The following is a 6,935-nucleotide window of genomic DNA, read 5'->3' on the forward strand; positions in this document are numbered from 1 at the left end:
GATTAATCTACTTATCACACACAAGGCCTGATGTAGCATATTAAGTGAGCGTTGTGAGTTAGTTTATGCGTTCACCAAGTGAAGAACATATGGAAGCAATCTATCGGATGTTGAGATACTTAAAGAGTGCTCCAGGAAAAGGTTTATTATTCTCAAAAAATGGTATATCTAATATTGAAGGATATATAGATTCTGATTGGGCGGCTGATCAGACAACCAGAAGATCCACGTCAGGTTACTTTACTTTTGTGGAAGCGAATCTTGTCGCTTGGAAAAGCAAAAAATAGAAGGTAGTATCAAGATCAAGTGCTGAAGCTGAATTTTGAGGTATGGCTCATGGTGTATGCGAGTTGTATAGATCAGGAATATACTGAGGGACTTAGAGATTGAATACGCCAAACCTATGAATCTCCATTGTGATAACAAGGCAGCCATCACAATTGCACAAAATTTGGTTCAACATGATCGTACTAAACATGTTTAAGTCTGAGGGTCCGTTGGCTAATATGCTCACGAAGGTAGTATCAGGGAAGGCATTTCATGGTATAATTGGCAAGTTGGGCATGACCGATATCTATGCACCAACTTGAGGGGGAGTGTTTACAAACCTGTAATGAACTATAAATTCGCGTGATTGTAGGAAACGGATTGCTTCCTTGATTCTGTGATTTTGTTCCTTGATTTTAGGATCTAAATTGATCCTAAAATCAGCATGTAATGTATTATAATAGCCTCCGAAATGGAGAAGAATACATCGTTGGAAAACATTCTTTGAAACAATTTTGTGTCTCATTTCATATATAAGTGTCTCGATTTGACATGATGTTTTGTCACCCCCAACTTGAGAGGGAGTTTTGGAAGATGGGCCCAAGCCCACACGACCAAGGAAGGCCCACATGACCAAGCGTCTGGACGATGGGCTCAAGCCCACAGACTAAGAAGATGGCCCATAGGCCAACACAATAGTGGCATGATGGTAATAAAGTCATCTCATAATGATGGCATTAACGTAATTAGTTTATGATTTGTCTCTTTGTTGAGGACTCAATAGCTCACTGAGTCACCCAAAGGAGGCATCAATGACTCACTGAGTTAATTACTTTTACTTTCGTATTTTATATTGCTTTTAATTATAGTTTTTCATTAAGTATGTAAGGGTACATGCCGCAGGGGCAGAATTGTTATTTTTAGCCCTAAACTCTAATGATGTCAAACCCTATTTAGAAGGTAAAGGAATGGAAGAAAGGCAAGCATTGAATTAGGTTAAATAGGATTTGGGAGGTCCACTTGATGACCACTAGGGATAGGTTCCCTCTTGAACTTGATTTTTCTTCTTTCTCTTTTGATTTTTATTTTATCTTGATCTTACTGTTATGAACCCAATAGTGAGCCGAGTCAGGCAGAGTCAATTACTCTGACTGAGTTAGCTATGTAGCCATTTACTTTATTTTTATGTTAAATGCCATAGAGGGGCAAAATTATAATTCTCTCTCAAACCTTGGATCATGAGTCATGGATAAGCGAGTCCTATTTAAGGGACATCATGGAATAAAATGGATAAGCAGAAAAATTACAAGGATTTGTGTTCTCCTCACGGACCAGGGTCGGCGTTCCCCTCGAACCCAGGTTGCGGACTACGTTAGAGCGGTAGGTTACGGACTCAGGTTGCGGACTCCCTTGGAGCCGTAGGTTACGGACTCAGCCGGGTTATCCATCGTCGTTCTTCCCTAAAATTCTTCTCCTCTTCATTCTCTTCTTCTTCGTTACCTCCTTAATCTGCCCGTGAATCACCGTGTTGATCTGGGACCTCCTTAATCTTCCCGTGAATCACCGTGTTGATCTAGGACCATAACAGTTTGGTATCAGAGCAGGTTCATGATGAGCTACTCTTCGTCCCTAGAGGAAATAACCGCAGAAATAGCCTCAAAATTTATGTCAACAATGGCGGCACTTCGGACAGAGTTAAGATCAGCAATTTGAGAGGAGATGAGTGCCATGTGCACAAAAATAATCTCCGGAGCTGAGGAAATATTTCAGGCTTACTGTTAAAAGCCTGAGAGGGGGGCCAAATTTGAAGCTCTTCGGGATAAAGACTCAGAGCAAAGGGTCGTCGTTGCGGTAGAAGACGTTCGACCTCGAATCTCTTCGGAAAAGCCCGATTCCGAAGTCGTTCAGCCTCAAACCTCTTCGGAAAAGGCCAATGTGGGTTCACATGTTTTCGTTCTACCTAATTCCTTCGAACGTGGAACTCCCGAGCTGAAACCCACCATCGTGAAAACCGAAGTCGGGGAGAATGGGCAATCCCCGAACTAAGAAGCTCCACGACAAATTCTGGCAAGATACCTCCTTCATCAACGCGGTTGAGGTGGTTCGCCGATGGAAAAAGCTTCCTCAGGTCAGTAATTTCTGTGACAACGGTGCGGGGAGGACCTCTACACCAATATAAAATTTGGCATCGCCTCCATTTTTTACTCAACAGAAACATACTTCAGCTCATCGACATCAATGCCAGGTGAGTCTTCGAATTCCTCTCTTTGGCGTGTACAAATTGGGGAACATCCACCTCTGTTTTGGGATACCGGTCAACAACAGTGAAATTTCTATTGTGGGGATGGAGAAAAAAAATTTCCGGCGGTTTCAGTGGTGAGCATTCTGCTGGTTGGTCTAATGGTACGCCCACCCTCCCTTACAAGCTTAAGCTTGGATTTTATGGCGACCCTGTAGAATATCAGCAACTTCGTTTCAATGTCTTGGACGTTGGTGGTCAGGACACGATCCGACCTTTGTGGAGACCTTACTGCCAAAACTCCCCCGAAAAGCTACCTCGGCATAGAGTGGAAACAACACCTCACTCATCTATGGCTTTTGCAAATTCTGCCAAGGACATGCTTTGTAGGGGTTTTCAGGAAAAAAGAATTGCCTTCACAGGGGTTTTCAGGTTAATCTTTCAGCCCTTAGTGACAGAGTTCCCCTGCTTTGGAGCTTTGTGTTATTCTTTGAGAGAGCAGAAAAACTGCATTTCACACTCAAGGTTGTTGGTGGTGATATATCATCAATTCCTGGGATTAATGATGCTCTTGAGGGAACAATTCGAGACGCAATTGAAGATTCATTAACATGGCCAGTACAGAAAGTGGTTCCTATCTTGCCTGGGGACTACAGGGACCTGGAGCTTAAACCTGTTGGAACACTTGAAGTGAAGCTTGTGCCAGCAAAGGATTTGACAAATAAAGATCTTATTGGAAAGTCTGATCATTATGTAGTACTATATGTAAGGCCTTTACATGAAAGAATGAAGACCAGTAAAGTCATAAACAACTACTGGAACCCAGTTTGGAATGAGCACTTTGAACTTGTCGTTGAAGATGCAGATACTCAACATGTAGCAGTAAACGTTTATGATGATGAAGGACTACAGGCTTCTGAACTCATTGGGTGGGCCCAAGTGAGGCTAAAGGTGCTTCAACCGGGCAAGGTGAAAGATGTATGGTTGAACCTTGTCAAGGATTTGGAAATCCAAAGAGATAACAAGTACCGGGGTCAGGTGCACTTGGAACTGCTTTATGTTCCTTACGAGATGGAGACAGAAATTCTGAACCCATTTGCCAACCCCAACTTCTCTATGACATCTTTGGAGAGGGTCATCAAAAGTGCAGATGGAGTAGAGGTTTCAGAAATTCATAGAACACCTAATAGCAAGACGAGGGATGTTATTGTGAGAGGAGTTCATTCTGTGACAGTTATATCAGCAGAAAGTTTGCCTGCAGATGTTCCGTTACTAATCCTGTCCGAAGGTAAATCTAGCATCTTACCTGCTGATTTGGTCCTGCCATTCCGACCAGTTGGTGTCACTTATGTCAAAAGCCCCACTGCAGAAGACTTGAAATCTTACACAATGCCACTTGATTACACACATATACATGTTATTGGTGGGAACCTGGCTGATCCGGTGTTCTCAGAAACAGACTACCAACTTATGTTATCAGAAGCAGGCTACAAGCTCAAGACTGCTGCTTACTCACATTCCTGTATCGTAACAACCACATGGTTTGGGCTTTTGTTGCGGAAAGGTTGGGCACCATGGATGACCATTGTTCTTTACAGCTGGGATGCTGAAGAGTTTCGCATGATTGGATCAATTGAATGGGTTGAGGAGAATCTTGAGAATTTAAGACATGCTATAGCCTACCTGAATGTTGATTGTGCTGTGCAAGGGCCCGGTCTATTTGCACATGCATCTCCGCAAGAAGATGATATCCTTTTAGAAGTTATTAAGAAGGTTAATGATCCAGATGTAGATGGCAAGACAGTTTATCAGACATGAAATCTTGCTAATAACGGCACCCATATTGAAAGGTTTAGTGAGGTGGACTCCGACTTTGCTGCTTTTGTTCAACATGCTGAGGTTCCTTCTGTTGATTTGTACTATGGAAAAGATTTTCCAGTGTATCACATGGCATTTGACACTTTTGAATGGATGAAGAAATATGGAGCTCCATTGTTTCACCGTCATGTGGCAGTTGCAGAAATTTGGGGACTTTTAACACTTCACTTGGTGGACAGTTCAATTTTACCTTTCAATTATCTTTCCTATGCAGCGCAATTGCAGGAACATAGGAAGAAGCTGAGTTCAATATTGGATCGTGGAATTTCTTTATATCCCATAGATATGGCCATCGAGGAAAGGATAGGTGCAGCACATGAAACAGAGAAGAAGGCTTCAAATCTAGGAGAGAGAAAGGCATTGGATGATTTCTCTAAGCTGAGGACACGGATGCTTAATGACCAGATGATGCTCTCTGAAAGAGGCTTTTTGGATGAAGATAGCCTCAAAGGATGACTGTGGTTCCAGCACTTGATATATTGTCCTCCTGGTGACTATAACAGTGAGCTTTCTTTCTTCCCTGGAATAGCTGATGCCATATCTCAAGCCAGAAAGATGTCAAAACGAGAAGGGCAAACAACAATTAAACAAGAGATTTGGAGGGTTGCCAGAACCATTCAGACGGCTGCCATTTCTCTCAGGGGCAATATCACTTGAAACAGAACTTGTGTTGTGTACCCAAATTTTGCTTTTTATCAGTTGTTCATGATTTTCAGTTCAAAAAGTTAGAACATGTCAGCATCGTATACAAGAATTAGACATGTTTTATAGAAGAAATATCAGTGAAAAAAATTAAAATTAAATTGTTTCTTTTGCAGGTGGTACCAACAGGACCGCTTCAGATCCCCCCCAAATTTAAGACGGACACCGTTCAAGTGGGTGCTACTTGGGTTGATGTAGATCAGTTCGACAAACTTACCCTACCTTCGAGCTCGCAAACAAGCTCGTTCTCCAGGAGGGGTGTGATGTTATGGACCCAAAAGAGAGCTGAGTAAGGCTGAGACACCGTGGCTGAGACGATTAATCTGACTGAGTTAGCTATGTAGCCATTTAGTTTATTTTCATGTTAAATGCCATAGAAGGGCAAATTTGTAATTCTCTTTGGAACCTTGGATCATGAGTCCTATTTAAGGGATGTCATGGAATGAAATGGATAAGTAGAAAAATTACAAGGATCTGTGTTCTCCTCACGAACTAGGGTCGACGTTCCCTTGGAACCCTAGGTTGTGGACTCCCTCAGAGCCGTAGGTTATGGACTCCTTTAGAGCCGGGTTATCCATCACTGTTCTTCCCTATGATTCTTCTCCTCTTTGGTCTCTTATTCTTCGTTACCTCCTTAATCTTCTCGTGAATCGTCGTGTTGATTTGGGGCCAAAACAATTACCGAAACCAAGGAGGGAGTTAGTTCCCTTTTCCGAGCACAACCAGAGGCTATAGCCTCTCATTCATCCACAACGATAAGAGAGAGTTTCTTCATCTCTTTCCAAGCAAAGTTTGGGGTTTCTCAGCCCTATACAGAGAGCAACCCCAAATAGAGGTGCTTCAACCACTATTCCAGCGAGAAGCAGGGTTAGGGATCCCTAACCCCTCTCAGCCATGAGTAGCAACAAGAACTAAGAAGGGTCCTAATCTAATCCAGCAGTGTGCAGCCAGGCCAATCCCTCTCATGTTCGAGAGCAGCAAGGGTTTCTCAACCCTTACCGAGAACAACAACCAAGCTGTAAAGAAAAGAGACTATTGTCATCTTTATCGAGAGCAACAACTCTATTATAGTGCTGGATTCACCAATCCCATGCCGAGTTACTCGATTCATGGCTAGGGACCATAACAAAGGGTAACACGGTGGAGAACAACATTAGTGAGTTAAAAGAAGTCGTGATTAGAGGGCAGCAAGCGCAGGCAGAAACTGACAAAAAAATTGCTCTAATCATGGACCAGTTGGTACAACTCCAGAATATGAATCTCCAAATCGATAGAATATTTGGGATGATGGGAAATATGACGGATGGAAGGAATTCAACCCCAAAACAAAGAGGAGAGGACAACTCACACAACAGAGGGGGAGACCAGTTTGCAGGGCGCACTACCTTTCCTGCCCAGACGGGAAATTTCAACCAAGGAGGAGGCACCATACCAAGGTATACAAAACATGATTTCCCTACTTTTAATGGGTCCAACGACCCCTTGATTTTGTTACAAAGGTGCAAAAAAAAATTTTACCCATAAAGAACATAAAAAATTTATAAGGTGGGATTGGCCGCTTTCCACATGCTCGATGAAGCACAACTCTGGTTTCATCAAGTAGAGTTGGAATGATTGGTTCTGGATTGGGAAGAGTTTATGGAATTAGGCACTATACAATTCGGTTCTCCAGCCCACAGTAATCCCTTGGGGGATTTGGTTTTGTTATGAAAAACTGGCCCAGTGGAACTATATAAAAAATATTTCCAAGAAAAATTAGCACGAGCTAGTCGAATGGTTCGCATAGACCAGCAGGTCAATTTATTTACGGCAGGCCTTAGTGAGACATTAAGGTTAGAAGTGGAGCTCC

The 6,935-nt window shown here is 42.6% G+C and overlaps 1 pseudogene; it reads left to right on the top strand.

Annotated features, from left to right (window-relative positions):
- The first annotated feature begins 1,635 nt into the window (after nt 1–1,635).
- LOC137946910 (synaptotagmin-5-like) lies at nt 1,636–5,531 on the top strand (annotated as a pseudogene).
- Nucleotides 5,532–6,935: the final 1,404 nt, after the last annotated feature.

The sequence above is a fragment of the Aristolochia californica genome, unplaced genomic scaffold (assembly GCF_029961685.1).
Source record: "Aristolochia californica isolate CCGP_79_NKW_82.1479 unplaced genomic scaffold, dmAriCali1.0.hap1 SCAF_12, whole genome shotgun sequence".
Classification (NCBI taxonomy): Eukaryota; Viridiplantae; Streptophyta; class Magnoliopsida; order Piperales; family Aristolochiaceae; genus Aristolochia; species Aristolochia californica.